General features: G+C 40.8%; 1 protein-coding gene across 41 annotated transcripts in view; it reads left to right on the top strand.

Moving 5' to 3' along the window:
• ZNF438 (zinc finger protein 438) overlaps positions 1-16,549 on the top strand; it is a 144,169-nt gene that overhangs the window by 19,509 nt on the left and 108,111 nt on the right. For 21 of the 41 annotated variants that reach the window (XM_032473772.1, XM_032473763.1, XM_032473768.1 and 18 more), the window contains 4 exons: positions 489-564; positions 3,675-3,775; positions 4,380-4,579; positions 12,655-12,705. The gene's annotated coding sequence lies outside the window, so the exon portion shown is untranslated. The remainder of the gene's footprint in view (positions 1-488; positions 565-3,674; positions 3,776-4,379; positions 4,580-12,654; positions 12,706-16,549) is intronic. The other 20 variants (XM_032473790.1, XM_032473783.1, XM_032473789.1 and 17 more) reach the window with 7 other exon arrangements.

The raw sequence follows: 16,549 nt of genomic DNA, 5'->3' as shown, positions 1-16,549 counted from the left end.
AGTGTAAAATGAAAACTGCTTGGCTTGCTATTTTTTATTTAATAGGATTTTCTGATTCGGTTAATTAGCAATAAGTAGAATGTGTCATTAAGGAATTAGATTTTAGAATCATAAAATTTTAGAGCTGGAAGAAATTTTAGAAGTCATGTCTCCTTGGCTCCCTCATATTGTGTTATAAGTGAGAACACGGAGTCCTACAGAGGGTAACCGAGGTATCTTAGGTCACAGAGTTGAGTAAGCTCAGGAACTGAGTTCTTTGTGTTGACAACTGTTGGTTTTAGCTCTATTGATGGTATTAGCGCTGATAATACCAATAGCAGCAACTTAAATGCATTCTGTACTAGTACCATATGTGAGTTATCTTGGTTAATCTGCCCAACAGTTTATGAAGATGTTTTGCTTTACTTGTGTATTAGTTTCCTGTTGCTGCTGTAACAAATGAACAAACACTTCATGGCTTGAAACAGCACATGTTTATTATTTCACAGTTCTGGAAGTCAGAGTCCAAAATGGGTCTTCCTGAGTGTTGGAAGGGCTGAGTTCCTTTCTGGAGGCTTTGGGGAGGTAAGTTTTCTTGTCTTTTCCGTCTACGAGAGGCTGCTCACACCTTCTCAGCTCGTGGCCTCCTTCCATTTTTAAAGTCAGCAATTGCAGGTTGAGTCTTACATGATGTTTCTCTGGTTCTGACTCCTCTGCATCCCTCTTCTTCCTTTGAGGACCCATCTCAATAATCCAGGATACTCTCCTTATCAGTTGATTAGCAACCTTAATTCCACTTGCAGTTTTAGTTCCTCTTTGTCATGTAACCGACCGCATTCACAGATCTCAGCGATTAGGATGCGGATCTCCTTGGGGGAGGCATCATTATTCTGCTTCCCACAATCTGTTAATTAGATTAAGAGATTTAGGTTCAGAGAAGTTAGATAAATTGTCCAAATGTCGCAGCATTAGTAAATGAAAGAGCTAATATGTTAACCCAGGTCTTTCATGTTAACGTGGTCTTTTCCACAAATGCCATTTGATCTTGGTCTGGAAGAGTAAGTAAGATGCTTAGCAGTATTCAAGTAGTGAATAGCTCTTTCTTATCAAAGTAAAATCACATTTACTTTAGTAATCTCAAGAAATGGGCCATACTATTATGAAGCAATTAAAAGCATGATAGAAAATTATATTTATTAATGTGGGAAAATGTTTATGACACCTCAGATTTTAATTCATTAACTCCCTCCCCCATTTTTCTGTATTTATTAGTTCCCTCCTGTCATCAGTTCCTTCCTTATCCATCCTCCTCCTGCCCTGGTTCAAATGACTCTCCTGCAGATTCTCTCCCTTCCTCTGCACCTCTTTGATCTCTCCTGTCTGGCAAAAGCTCAGGGCTGGATGAGCCCGACTACCTGCCAGTTGGTTTTGCTTTAATGATATACTCAGCAGCCTCAGAATTGCTCAGCCGCCTTCCCACGTGTCTCTTTTATCTCACTCCGCGCAGCATGCCTCCTCCATTGTTTCCAGCCTCTTACCCACCGGCGGTACTTGACATCTTCGCCATCCTCCACGCAGTTGACCACAGTTGACCACGGCTTCCATTCAGGGACACCCTCCTCTTGGCCTGTGTCACACCACCCTCTCCTGGCTCTCCTTTTCCCATCCTGACTGATCCTTTCAGTCTTCCATGTCAGTTCTTCCATCTCCCAGGTTGGTTCTGCCTGACTTCTGAGTGAGGAGTCCTGAAGGTTTAGCCTGGCCGTCCTGTGAGTGGCGGGATGGCGAGCAGCGTCTCTGACCTCCACCCACTAGATACCAGGAGCACCCCCTCTGTCCCCGGTGTGATAGCCAGAAATGTCTCCACACATTGCCCAGTGTCTCCTGGGGGCAAAATCACCCCCAGTTGAGAACCGCTTATCAAGCCTGAAGCTCTCGTCGGAGGATCTAAGGATAATGCACCTCTGTTAGCCCCACTTGAACGTCTCATCACACATTTAACATCACCAAAGTGGCTCTTGTTCTTTCTCCCCGATTCACTCCCCTCCAGCTTTCCTCCCCTCAGATGGTTTATAACCTCGCAGGGTGTTGGAGCTTTTATTCTGATGATCTGTTTTCTTAGGGAGCTATCAGAGAGTTTGGGGCTAAGAAATGACAGGCTCTCACTTAGGTCAGCTTTTTGTTGAGAACAGACTAGAAGTTGGAAGGTTGAAGCAGGAAGACTAGCTAAGAAGCTACCGTGGTGACCTATGTGAAAAGGTTGACCAGGCTGGTAACAGAGGAGATGGCAAGAGGTGGTATCTTTTTTTTTTTTTTTAGAGTTTTGCCCACCTTTTGTTTTATTTATTTATTTCGATTGAGGTATAGTTGATTTACAATGTTGTGTTAGTTTCTGGTGTACAGCAGAGTGATTCAGTTATACATATATATATTCTTTTTCATATTCTTTGTCATTATAGGTTATTATAAGATATTGAGTATAGTTCCCTGTGCTGTACAGTAGGACCTTGTTGTTTATCTGTTTTATATAGAGTAGTTTGTATTGTCCAATCCCAAACTTCTAACTCATTCCTCCCCCTTTCCCCTTTGGTAACCATAAATTTGTTTTCTATGTCTGTGAATCACTCTCTGTTTTGTAAATAAGTTCATTTGTATCACTTATTTTTAGATTCTACATATAAGTGATCTCATACAAATATGTCTTTCACTGACTTACTTCATTTAGTATGATAACCTCTAGGTCCATCCATGTTGCTGCAAACAGCAAAAATTCATTCTGTTTTATGGCTGAGCAGTATTCCATTGTATAAATATACCATCACTTCTTTATCCAATGTTGATGGACATTTATGTTGCTTCCAGGTTTTGGCTACTCAGAAATGGTACCTTTGGTTCAGACTTTAAATACAAACCTCCCTGAGAAGAAGAACGCATTGTGCCATCATAAGATCAGTCTCTAAGTGTGGTTTGTTTATCAGGTGTTTCCTAAGATCTTACAGGAAACAGTGTTGGTGGATCAGAGCTAGAAGAGACTAGCCAGAGCCAGGAACCTGTGGAGCTGTGACGTGAGCATGTGCAGGCCAGGGCGGCCAGTGACATGAGAGACCCCACAGGAGGAGCTGACGGGATGCCCCATCCAGCCAGGCCCCGCACAGCCTCCCCGTGGGCCGGCCCTTCCGCTGTAACACAAGCACGAGGGCAGGCAGATAGGACAGTGGAAGTCCGGAGATTCGTCTGCACCAGACTTGGGAAGCAGGTCATTTGGGGCCGTAAGGCTCCTAGCTGCAGTGACGGAGTAGCTGCTGGCTTCTGGGGGGGAGATGGGCCGTTTTTGTGTAGGATGACCCTAGACGTTGTGGAACACTCGGGATCCCTGGTCCCCCACTGGTAGCCATGTGTGCTTCCTCATCGTGGCATCTGAAAGGTGCCCCTGCCCCCCAGCTTCCAAACTCCCAGGGGAGTCAGACATGTCCAGCTGCAAACCGCTGCAGACTGAGCCCTTTTCTCAGTTGGAAAATTGCCTTCCATAACAAGAAGTCCAAGGCTGTGGCATTGGCAGGCCCTTAAAGAAAATGCAGATATTTGATTTCTAGTTTGGGGGACTTACAAAGTAGAGCAGTGAATATTGCAAGCAATACTTTAAAATTAGGTCCCTAAGATGTACCTTAAAATACTAGTTCTTAATTTTTTTCTAGAAGGTGTGGGTGTTTCGGGGCCATCTCTGAGGACAGTGCACAGAACACCTGCTCCAGCCGCTCCCTTCCTGGCCTTGTCCCATGAGGGAATCGGGATGAGAGTGAGTGAGGAGTTGGGATGAAAGGGATTGCCTGGCTGTGTCTTAGCAAAGGGGTGGGAGAAGGGTTGGGAGAGGGAGGTTTAATGTCTCTCTGTGAATGTTTATGCACATCGTGCCTCCATCGGGTCTAGCTGATAGCAAGAGCTAAGTATGTTTAAAATCACATTTTAGAAAGAGGAGTGGAAAATAGAGTGTAATATTCATCAGATTTGTGAAAGATTGATAACTCAGAATTGGAGCAACGAAAAACTCACCAAAGATCATCCGTTACAATGGAAAAATAGCAGAACAGACGAGGGAAGTGCTCCTCTCCAGTGTGACTGAGGGTTAATATCTATAATACCTGAACAGTTCTCTCCAACTTAATGGGGAAAGAAATGCCAAGATTTAATGCATAAGAGGACAGAGAATTTTAGCAGATAATAAGTAATGCAGTTAGTACTAAAAATGGGTAATCAAAGAAATGCATTTACAGTCAAACTTGAGTTACCCCTTCTATTTGCTCAGAAGTACTGGAAATTAAAATCACTCCCAGTTCTGGCGAATTTTTGAGGAATTGGGGCCATTTGCTCTTGTCTGTGTCTTGTGCTCCACCTCCTCCCAGCCGCTGCCTTCGACCCACAGGACGTGTGATCTCTGACTCTCGTGCCGTGTCCATGCTGCATCCTTTGCCTCTTCCTCCTGAGTGCTCTCCTTCCAAGAGCAGCCGTCAGGTGGGAGCAGGCATCCCACCCAAGTCAGCACTGCTGGGAGGCCGCCTTCTGACTTGCGCTCAGACTACGCGCCAGGGCGGCCAAGTCCTGGGTGAGTGGGTCCAGGGGCTCCTGAGATCAGGGGTGGTCGTTGTGCCTCACAGCCCTGCATAGTCCTTGACAATAAATGTTGAGCTAAATGATTGGAATTGGGTGAGTGTTTTCATGGACTACAGTATGTCAAGATGGTGGGACAGCATGATCCCTGTAAGTGTAATTATAAGTGTAATTTATGGCAAAAGTGTGCAGCTGCGTAAAAACTGGTATATTTAGTGTGATGTCAACTGCATTTGAAAAGTAATATGCAAAAAATGAAAATTTGAAGATTTTAAATTGTAGGTTAAATGACTTTTCTTTAGTATATAAAGATAACTCTTTAATCTTTATGATACAATGTATAATTAAAAAAATCAACTGGCAGCCTGGACACCCTGGTGTCCTCATAAAAGGCTAAACTCTCTTGTGTCCAGTGATCTGGTGTGTCTCTCAGGAAACAGCTGGGCCTCCCTGGAGGGTTCGCTCCCGAGGATAGCTGATTTATGTGAATGTCAATTTGGTCTTCAGACATATTTGAACTTTTACTATGACTGGATGTATATGGTTTGAGAGATGTTTATATTTTTTAAAAAGAGTTTCTAAATGATCCATCTCATAGGCACGTATGTGGTACCTTGTATTTTGTGGTTTATAAACGCACTCAAGTGATCAATGACAAATTCTGTAGTTTTGATGATGTCACGTGTGAAATGGCAATTGACTGAAAATTTTTTTGCGTATCTTCTGTCTGCCAGTGATTGAGATACAGAACGCCTTTAGGGAAGTCCTGGTCTGGCAGGGAGGGTGGACGGCCATGCTTGCCTAATGAACAGGATGCTGGGGGACGCGGGCCTGGAGAAGCAGCTCTTTACCAAGGAGCCTGGGGAGATAAGACACCTCTTCCCCAGTGAGGTGACTCTTGAACGGAACCTCAGAAGATGAGCAAGATTTTTGCCAACAGGAAAAAAAAAGAAAGATGCATGAACCAAAAGGCGGAGGTGTGGAGGAATATGGTACGTTCAGAAGCCACTGAAAGACCTTAGAGAGGGATCAGATGTGTATTTGGAAAAGAAAACTGAGGTCAGGATGGAGAAGGTAGCGAGAAGACTTGAGAAGGGTGGTTCTCGATCTTTTTTGCTTTTAGTTTTGCATCCTTTCCCCTGTGACTTCTGTGATCATCCCTAGATTTTCCATTACAGCATAGAGGAGACACGCTTTATCGTGTGTGCAGCTCCAGCCAGCCAACCATATGGTCTACCTCAAAATTCATAGCTGTACGGCTGAAGGTCGCTTCTGACATTCTGGACGAGAACCGCAAATGAGAGGTTCAACTGAGAGACCATCACAGGGCTCCAAGCAGGAGGTGGCTGAGCCAGGACAGTGATTCCAGAAATGGATGGGAAGGAGTATACTGGGGCTGTTTTCCTGTGTATAGAGTTAGTGACAGAGTTGATGTGTGAGGGCTAGGGAGAAAAAGGAATTACAGGTCAGTGTTTCTCAAACTTTAATGGGCATAGGAATTGCCTGGGGGTTTTGTTAAAAGGTAGAGCCTGAGCCAGCAGGCCTGGGGTCGGGCCAGAGATTCTGGGTTTCTAACAAGATTCCAGGAGGTGGGCAGCACGGTTTGTCCACGGACCAGTCTTTGAGTAGGAAGGGTCAGGAAACTTGAGTGTAAAATTCCAGGGACCAGATGGTGATGTCGTTATCTGCAGTGGGAAACACAGGAGAAGGAAGGTTGGGGGGAACCTGGGAGATGGAGTGAAGTCCTTGTGGCACATTCAGGTTGAAAATTACAGACAGCTGGAAATTTGGATCCTTATACTCAAGAGAAAAGCAGGCCTAGAGATACAAATTTGGGGATCAGCCCTTCGTCAGTTACAGAAAGTAAAAGCCATGAGGATGAATGACATTATCTGCAAGAAAGAGATGAAGGTATTATTAGAAAATATACTTATTCCTGTTTGCTAGTTTTTTTTTTTTTTAATGGAGCTACTGGGGATTGAACCCAGGACCTCATGCATGCTAACTAAGCACACGCTCTACCACTGAGCTATGCCCTCCCCCCACCAGAATTTTATTGTTCCATTTAAGTTACTTTATAAACCAGCAATGGAGAAGAAATTGGGTAGGTGAGCTTCCTTCCTTGGACAGGAGCACAATCTGTAAGTGTAAATTCAGAACCGGAGACGTCTTCTTTGGAAAACTCCTTTATTCCTTAGTAATGAACATAGATCAGGTTACATATTCCATAGATTAAGTTTTTTAAAGGCCTTGAAGCACCTTCTTTTATGAAAGTTCATTTCATACAAACAAACATGTTTTAAACATCTTCAAAATGCCAGCCACTCTTCTGATCTCTGGGCTTAAAATAATAACAGATAAGATGTATCCCCACCATGAAGGAGACTGGCAAAGGAATACAATACAGTGTAGCAGGGACACACGGCTCAGTGTGGGGCCAAGGGACAGCCTTCCTGCGGAAGTGAAATTTCAGCTGAGACCTGAATGCGGAGTGAGGGTGACCAGGAAGAGGGCCAGAAGCAAGGATTTAGAGAGGAGACAGCCCCACAAGTTGACAAGGGGCGGTGTAATGGGCGCATAGAGTGGGAGAGTGGAGATTAGTGAGGGATGAGGCTGGGGAGGTGGGCAGAGTCCATGACAAGGCTCGGTCCCCTGGGATCTGGTAGTGGGTGAGGGAGAAAATGGTGTATTTTCCAAAGGAAAAAGTATTATTCACACAATAGTCCTATGCATATGGTTTTATAAGACTTAGGGACTGGCGTAGTAGTGGAATGACTCCTAGTAACATTGTTTCTATAGGAAAAAGATTTTGGGTTTCAAAATCTGACAATTGAACTTTTAAAAAATTTTTTTCACCATTTGGGGACTGCTTGGACAGGCCCACAATCCTAGTGCTTTTTGTTATTTGTGCTCAAGTAATGCTTTCTCTGGTGTTTATCTCTGTGGCTGCCATGTGGATTTTTCACCCTCTGATAGGAATCAAAGGTATCATTCCACAGATAGAGTTGAAATTTTGTTTTCTTTTCTGGAACATACTTAGAAAGTATATGGAAATAAAAACAGAAATCTTTTTATAAATTGTTTGGTTTTCAGAGTGTTTGTTCTTTAAAGTTACGGATGCCTCTCTAAGCTGTGTTGTGTCGTGTTGTACACTATGTAAGTATGAAAAAGTGAAACTGACATGGAAATTGTTATAAACAGAAAGTAGGAGACATTGGCGTGGTTTCAGTCTTGAAGTCAAATGGAATGCTGAACGTAAACAATACCCGGATAAAGTATCTACCTTTTAAAAATACTTTAATGACTATGAGCTTAGCTTACATCATCATAATTATCAATCATTATCTTCATTACTAGCTTTTGTTATGAGAAATACTAGATTTTTTTTCAAAGCAGGAAAGAGCTGTTAAGGCCAGTCCCCTTATAAAGTAGGTCTATATAAGCTTCATTTTGTTTAATAAGTGAAACTTCAGGCTAAAACTCCCTCAAATTTCCCATGTCTCCAGTAGGCAGAGTTCATTTCATCCCCACCCATCTCAGTGAAAATGTGTCTGTCTGTATCAGAACGCTTTTGGCTGGCAAATAACAGAAGATGCAGTTGTAAATAGCTTAAATAATAAGTAAATGTAATGATCTCATATAATTAGAAATCTGGAAGCAAGATGGTTTTCTAGTTGATTCATGCAGCGTCGAACTGGCGTCATGAGGCTCTTGGGATCTTTCTGCCGTTCTGTTCTGCCATCATGGATGAGTTAGCTTTTGTCCTCAACCTTGTCCCTTGTCTCAAGACGGCAGGCAATTTTAGCTCCAGGATTTTTATCCTCATAGCAAAGTACCCGAGACTATAAGAAAAGGTGCCTCTTGTCTTAGTTTGGACTGATAACAAAATATTATGTACTGGGCGACTTGCATAGCAAATGTTTTATTTCTCACAGTTCTAAAGTCTGGGAAGTCCAATCTCAAGATGCCTGAAGATTTGATTCTTCTGAGCTTTCAGATGATGCCCTTTTCCTGTTTCCTCACAGTGGAGAGAGAGAGCGAGCTCTAGTAGCTTTCTTATTTTATAAGGACATTAATCCATTATGGGGCTCCATGCTCATAACCTTGACTAAGCCCGATTGCCTCCAAAGACCTCACCTCCATACACCTTCACACTGTGATTAGGGCTTTAACATACGGGTTTTAGGGGAACACAAACATTGAGGCCATAGCATCTTTTATGTCTTTTTTTGAGAGTGAAAAAAACCTACCCAGAAGCCTTGCCTTCACTAGCCAAATTTACATCATGTATCCCATTTCTAAACCAGTCAGTGGCAAGGGGTATAGAAGTCGTGTGATTGACTTTGGCTACTCCAGATTCGTGGCCCTCCAGCCCTCCTCCCAGGGGAAAACAAAAGTAGGATCCTGTTATCCAGCAGGAGAGTGGACTGGGAGGGCAGCCACTAGTGCCTGCCACCCCTCCCAGGCCAGCTCCTCTGCCTGGGCTCGCATCTTTTCTGCCGCGTGGAGGACTTCATTCTGTGAGTCATTTTTTTCTCATCTTTATTTTTCATCTGTCTTTTCTCTCTTCAAGCTTAGTGAAAGAAGAGTCTCCATGTGCTGTTTCATTTCTTTTCCTCCAGTGTATTCTTTAAATCTCCTGTAATCTGGATTCTGCCCCTCTGGATAATAAACCTCCCCTTCAGTCATCATCTGTGCCCATCTGATTGCCTCATCCTTTGCAAGTATTGCTGGTAATGTTCGGCAAGACCAGTGGTTCTCCGGGTTTAGCAACAGAATCACTTGGGTGATTAAAATATAGACCCCTGGGCTCCATCCCCACAGTTTCTAATTCAGTAAGTCTGAGCTGGGACCTGCAGAGCTGAGCTTCCTTAAACTCTCCAGGGACATCTCATAATATTGATTCTGCTAATTACTGCTTTCTTTCTGAGTTTCAAAACTCGAAATTCCCTCTCAAACCCACACTTCCTGTTCCTCTTGTATTCCTTTTTTTTTTAAATTAATGAATGGCAGGGTCCTTTTCCTCAAGTAAGAGGTCTGGAACTCACCATGATTCCTTATTTTCCCTTACCTCCATATGCAGTCCTTACTCTAAACGTTCCTCAAGTGCATCCTTTCTTTTCCATCCCTGTTGTCTCTGCTTTAGTTCGAGCCATTTCTTTTCACCCATGTTGCTGTAATGATCTCTAAAAGTGCTTGTCCTGTCTCCAGTCTCACACTTTCTCTTATTTATACTTCATACTGTTGCAGAGTGATTTAAAAAAAAATATGCAAGTCTATAATCACATTATTCCTGTGCTGAAAATTCTTTGGCCTCCTACACCTTCCAGATACAATCCAGACCTGCTCCCACACAGGCCAAGGACTGCGGAGTCGGGTGCCTGCCTGCCTGCCTGGTGTTGGTCTCTCGCTCCTCTCTCCCCGGCTTCAGTGCCGACGTGCCTCCCTCCTGAGTTCTCTTGGGCTTTGGAGGCTTTGCATATTTTCTCTTTGCCTGGAAGACTTCTCGTTCCCCCTCCACTGCTCAGCTTCCCAAACGGCTCAGGGATGCCTCTGCCAGCTCCCTGCTGCCCTGGTCCCTTTTCTGTCCCTGGGGATTAGGTGCTCCTTTTCTTTACAGCCATGGCGGTGTGTAAGTTGCACTCATTTAGCACTTAAACATCCAGCTCAATTCTGGAGCTTTATTTGGCGTTTGTCCCCCTCTAGCCTATAATTTCTTTAAGGATAAAGATTATGCTTTTCATCTGTTTCTTCATATAGTGCCTAAGATAACCATTAGTCAATGTTTGTCGAGTGATTGAATGTTAAGGACCATTTGCAGTGAGAGGAATTGGTCATAAAACCCAATCTGAGGAACTTAGGACTGGGGGACAATTTGGAGGGTGACAAAAACACTGTAGACTTTAACAGTTAGTTGGATTTGTTCAAGATTCTGGTGGAATTCGTGGTTCTTGGTGGATGTGACAGGCCAGGGATGGATGTTGGGGATATATTGTAGACATCACCTGAGTGATGTTCAAACCAGGTTGCCATTTTCATTACCTTGAGAATTTGGATGAAATCTGGGAATAGGACTGCTGTTAAGAGCTCTTTGGCATGTTAAGAACTCTGTCCAGTGAGACAAGAATGTCTGATTCCAAACTTCTCTGATATATCTGTATTTATATGTGTTATCACTGTAAAAACAAATGCACTCTATCTTCATTATTTACAGATTCCATTTTGTGAATTCTCCCTATTCACAAAAATTTATTTGTAATCCCCACTTGGCACTTTTGTAGTCATTCAGGGACATTTGCCGAGTAAGAAAAAATCTGGATTGCCCAACATGCTTGTTCCCAGCTGAGTGTGTAAAGCAAGGCTTTCTTCTTTCAGCTCTCAAACTATAAATAAGTGTCCTTTTCATGGCGCCACTTTTCTTTGTTGTTGCATTTTTGTGCTTCATGTTGGTGATTTCACTGTTTATAGTGGCTCCCAGGCATCGTGTTGAAATGCTATGTGTTGTTCCTAAGTGTATGAAGGCTGTGATGTGATGTAATTTACAGAGAAAATACGTGTTTCAAATAAGTTTTATTCAGGCATGAGTGAGTGCTGTTGACTGTGACTTCAATGTCAGTGACTCAATAATGTATATTAAATAAAGTGTCTTTATACAGAAACATGCATAACACAAAGTTATGTTTGATCACTTGATGAAAATGTAGCCAGAGGCTCACAGGAACCTAACTGTGTATTTCCCCTGTGAGCAATAGTTTGATATTTGCTAATTCAGTGTTTGTGGTGACTTTATGGAACTTAATTACTGTGAAAAATGAAAACTGACTGTAATTTTATCTTTGTTGTTGAACTTCCCAACTGAGTTTAAATCACAGCAATGTCAGATGTTTCATGTTCTATAGAATGAACTTCTAAAAGCTTTACTTTGATCTGTGAATTGGATGAAAACAGTCAAACCTTTATTGGAGGTAACTGATTTCTATTTGATGTATCTCCTGACCGTGATAAAAGCTGGCATCATTTAAGTGTGAAAAATTTCTTCTGCTAATAGAGCCAACAGAATAACAGCTGTCACTTAACTTTGGCTATGTAAGCAAGATACTTTGTATCTTGAGCAAAATTAAAGACCAGTAATTTGATCTAAATGAAAAGTCATGCTTTATAGAATAAAATATAAAACATCTCCTTCTGCATTTCTTAAATTGGTATCTTTAAGGTAGTCATAGGGGCAGCAGCACTGACTGTTTCTTCCACCTCCACCCAAGACTGAAGGATGCAGATGTCCCTAGGCTCCTCCTGTCCCAGTGCACTTCCTTTTTCTGCCAGTGGTTTGTGTGCTGTCTTTGAGAATGAGGTGTCAGTTACAGGCCATCCAGAGATGTTACTGCTCAGGGTCTTTTCGTATTTAACCACATGTTGAATTGACAGCTGGGTTCACTGCACATGTATCCCACACTGCTCAACGAGAACATAGCAGAGCCTGGAAGTAAATGCTCTGACTTATAATGCTATCATTAAAAAAAAAACAAAACTAAACTAAAAAATGGAAAATCCAGGACAAATAATAAACTGGGTGGGACCTTTGGATAACGGACTTAAGTTGGGACTGTCTCAGGCAAACTGACACATATGGACACTTTACCAGACTCATGTCTTTCCAAAAATCCGCTAACCCCAAACTCTGGATTACTGTTTCCCCCTCACACAGGCTGTGCCCTCAATATGATTCACTTGTTTGTGACTATTAGTAATTTCTACAGCATTGTGCACATGGAAAAGAATGTGAAGCATTCTCCCTAGTTTTGTTCATTGTGGAATTTCTTTTTTTTCTAGAACATTTTCTATTCATCTTTAAACTTTTATTAAATTTTTCATGCCTTCATTTTTAAACTAAAGACGTAATACATTTATGGAATTATTCTTCCTTAAACTGGTTCTTTTGTTGTCTTAATAAAAATATCATAGAGTAATTAAAAATGAAATTTGGGAATGAAAGGAATGCAGTTTTATGTATATTTGATAAAAATGGATTATCTGAATATGATTATGATAATACTTCATGTTCTGTTACAGGACTAATTAAAAGGATTTATCGTATGACTCTGCTGGAGCCTTGGGGGATAGGTAAGTGACAAGCATTTTTTGAAGAGATATTTCTGAAAATTAAATGATTTGATTCCATAGATTCCTGACAAAGTGGGTGTGGGGCATATCTTACTATAGTGATTTACCTCTTTTTCTCCTCATTAAAACATTAGTAGAAATATGTTTACATGAATCGTAATGTATCATTTCTCTGATATCCAGTAAGTCGTATTTCCTAGGGAGCTATAGGTTTATTTTCTATAATAATTATAATGAGAATATTGTAAATAAACATATGAATTTGGCGTATTTCAAAACTTAAAGCCCCCAAAAAATGATTAAATGCAACATGGTGCCCTAGATTGGATCTTAGAACTGAAAAAGAGATGTTAGTGAAATCCAAGCAGTCTGTAGCTCAGGTAACAGTAGTGTACCAGCATTGGTTTCTTAGTTTGACAAATGTACCGCGGTTGTGTAAGATGCTAACATTAGGGAGAGGTGGGTGAAGGAAATACAGGAACTCTGTAGTATCTTTGCAACTCTTCTGTAAATCTAAAATTACTCCAAAATGAAAATTTTTCTTTAACTGCCCCCCCCAAATCAAAGTGTATTTATTAATTTTATTGCAGTATGGTTGGTTTACAATGTTTTGTTAATTTCTGGTGCACAGCATATTCAGTTACATGTATATAACTGAATATATATATATATATATATTCCTTGTCATGTTCTTTTCCATTATAGGCTATTACAAGGTATTGAATGCAGTTTAAGGTACTGTACAGTGCTGTACAGTAGGACCTTGCTGTTTATCTCTTTTCTGTATAATAGTTAGTATCTGCAAATCCCAAACTCCCAACTTATCCCTCCATCCCCCATTAACCCCTGGAAACCACAAGTTTGTTTTCTGTTTCTGTTTCTGTTTTGTAAATAAGTTCATTTGTCTCATCTTTTTAGATTCACATATAAGTGATCTATGTTATTTTTCTTTCTATCTGGCTTAATTCACTTAGTATGACAATCTCCAGGTCTATCCACGTTGCTTCAGTGGCAGTATTTTATTCTTTTTTATGGCTGAGTAGTATTCCTTTGTATAAATATACCACAGTTGCTTTATCTAGTCATCTGTTGGTGGACATTTAGGTTGCTTCCATGTCTTAAATTTTGTAAATAGTGCTGCCATGATCATTGGGGTGTATGTATCCTTTCAAATTAGTTTCCTCTGGATATATGCCCAGGAGTGGGATTGCTGGGTCATATGGTAAGTCTATTTTTAGTTTTTTGAGGAATCTCCACACTGTTTTCCATATGGTTGCACCAACCTACATTCCCACCAACAGTGTAGGAGGGTTCCCTTTTCTCCATACCCTCTCCAGCATTTATCATTTGTGGATGATAGCCATTCTGACTGGTGTGAGGTGATACTCAGTTTTGATTTGCATTTCTCTAATAGAGTTATTGAGCATTTTTTCATGTGCCTATTGGCCATGTGTATGTCTTCATTGGAGAAATAACTGTTTAGATCTTCTCACTTTTTGATTAGGATGTTTATTTATTTATTTATTTTTTGTTATTAAGTTATAATGAGCTATTTGTATATTCTGAAAATTAAGCCCTTGTCAGTTGCATCATTTGCAAATATTTTCTCCCATTCCATAGGTGGTTGTTTTGTTTTGCTTATGGTTTCCTTTGCTGTGCTAACGCTTGTAAGTTTAATTAGGTCTCAATTGTTTATTTTTGCTTTTATTTCTATTGTCTTGTTGGACTGCCACAGGAGAACATTGCTAAGATTTACGTCAGAGAATGTTTTGCCTGTGTTTTCTAGGAGGCAAGGATAGACAATGGAGAAAAGACAGCCTCTTCAGTAAGTGTTGGGTGTTGGGAAAACTGGACAGCTACGTGTAGAAGAATGAAGTTAGGACATTCCCTCCCACCGTAGGCCAAAATAAACTCAAATGGCCTAAAGACTCAAGGTGTATTTATTTGAAAATTATAGTTTAGAAGTAGCTTTTCTCAGTAGTAGTTTGCAAAATCAAAATTATTAATTACCTTTAGAAAAATTCAGATTCCATGAAATAGAGATACAGGGAAATATGTGACTGTAGGCTCCCTTCTTCAGTTCATAGGCGGCGTGGGGTTTCATCTTCTGGACATGGGCGTGGTGTCCGTGAACATCTTCTTGTACTTGGTTGCAGACTTGCTCTTTGATTCCTTTAAGGTATGCACGTGTTCTTGGGTGGCTTACGGCTCTTTCTATTAACACAAACAGGCCCTTTAAACAGTTCCCAGTGGACTGATTTTATTTTTTTTCTTTTTTTAATCTTTTTTCTTTTTCTTTAATGTACTGTTAGAGGCAAAGAGGCCAGTGATATGCCTCCGTGGTTTGGAGTTGAGACCCTTTTAGTGGAGCTGTGTTCAGTCACACCGACTTGAGCTTCTAGGTCAAGTGCTAGACACAGCTGACCTGTCGTTCAAGAGCATGAGTAAGGAGGAGCATGGCTTACACAGCCATTTCTGTAGTGCAGCTACGATGATTGATGGCTGTCAGATAATTGAAATTCTGTTTCCAAAATGAACTCTGGCAGTATAACTCTTAAATTTCTATAAATATTAAAAGACTGTAAGAAGGGAACTGTGTCATTTGCTGAAACTATTGCATAACTTTTCATTAATAAAAGTAAAATAGCCATGCTGGTCTTAGAAATGGTTTCCTGTTACTGTTGCCAACTTCAGTGATTTTTGTTAAACTGAACTTTAATAAAGGGAAATAGAACTATATTAGACTTAAAGGATTAGAGACATTTAAAACAACAGACTCAGGCCTCCATGACTCTTGCAGAATAATTGGTAGGCGTGGAGAGTTCTGTTTTGCTTGATAGTATTTATTCAGATTGGGTGTTATCAATCTCGTGTTAAAAGAATTTATATCTTTACTCCTGAGTTATGCAGTACAATTGTTCTAACCTTGGCAGGCAAGTTTAGAAAAAGGGAGGAGCATGTTTTTCAGGACAAGTTCAAATTCCACTGATCATATAATAGTTTATACATAAAAAACAAACAAACAAAAAAGCCTTTTAGTATTTTTCTATGCTTGAAGATCATTAAAAGTGTTGTTTCTGCTTAATGATCAAATATGGAAAACATTGTGATGTTTGTTCCTCTGTGATCAGGAACAATGTCAGGATGTGCACGCTCATCACTCTCATCAGCCTTTTATTGGAGGTGCTACCCAGGGCAGTAAGAGAAAACAGATCAATAAAGGTAGCAATTATCAGGCAATAGAAATAAAAGCAAAAATAAACAAATGGAACCTATTAAACTTAAAAGCTTTTGCACAGCAAAGGAAACTATAAGCAAAACAAAAAGATAACCTACAGAATGGGAGAAAATATTTGCAAATGATGCAACTGACAGGGCTTAATTTCCAGAATATACAAATAGCTCATTACAACTTAATAGCAAAAAATCAAACAACCCAATCCAAAAATGGGCAGAAGACCTAAACAGACACTTCTCCAATGAAGACATACAAATGGCCAATAGGTGTATGAAAAATGCTCAATATCACTAATTATCAGAGAAATGCAAATCAAAGCTACAGTGAGGTATCACCTCACACCAGTCAGAATGGCCATCATTCAAAAGTCCACAAACGATAAATGCTGGACAGGGTGTAGAGAAAAGGGAGCCCTCCTACACTGCTGGTAGAAATATGGTTTGGTGCAGCCATTATGGAAAACAGTATGGAGATTCTCAAAAAACTAAAAACAGACTTGCCATATTACCCAGCAATCCCATTCCTGGGCATACATCCAGAGGAAACTGTAATTTGAAAAGATACATACACCCCAGTGTTCATGGCAGCACTATTTACAATAGCCAA

This window comes from Camelus ferus, chromosome 35 (genome assembly GCF_009834535.1).
Source record: "Camelus ferus isolate YT-003-E chromosome 35, BCGSAC_Cfer_1.0, whole genome shotgun sequence".
NCBI lineage: Eukaryota > Metazoa > Chordata > Mammalia > Artiodactyla > Camelidae > Camelus > Camelus ferus.
The sequence above is the reverse complement of the archived record's forward strand: the minus strand, read 5'-3'. Positions and strand labels throughout refer to the sequence as shown.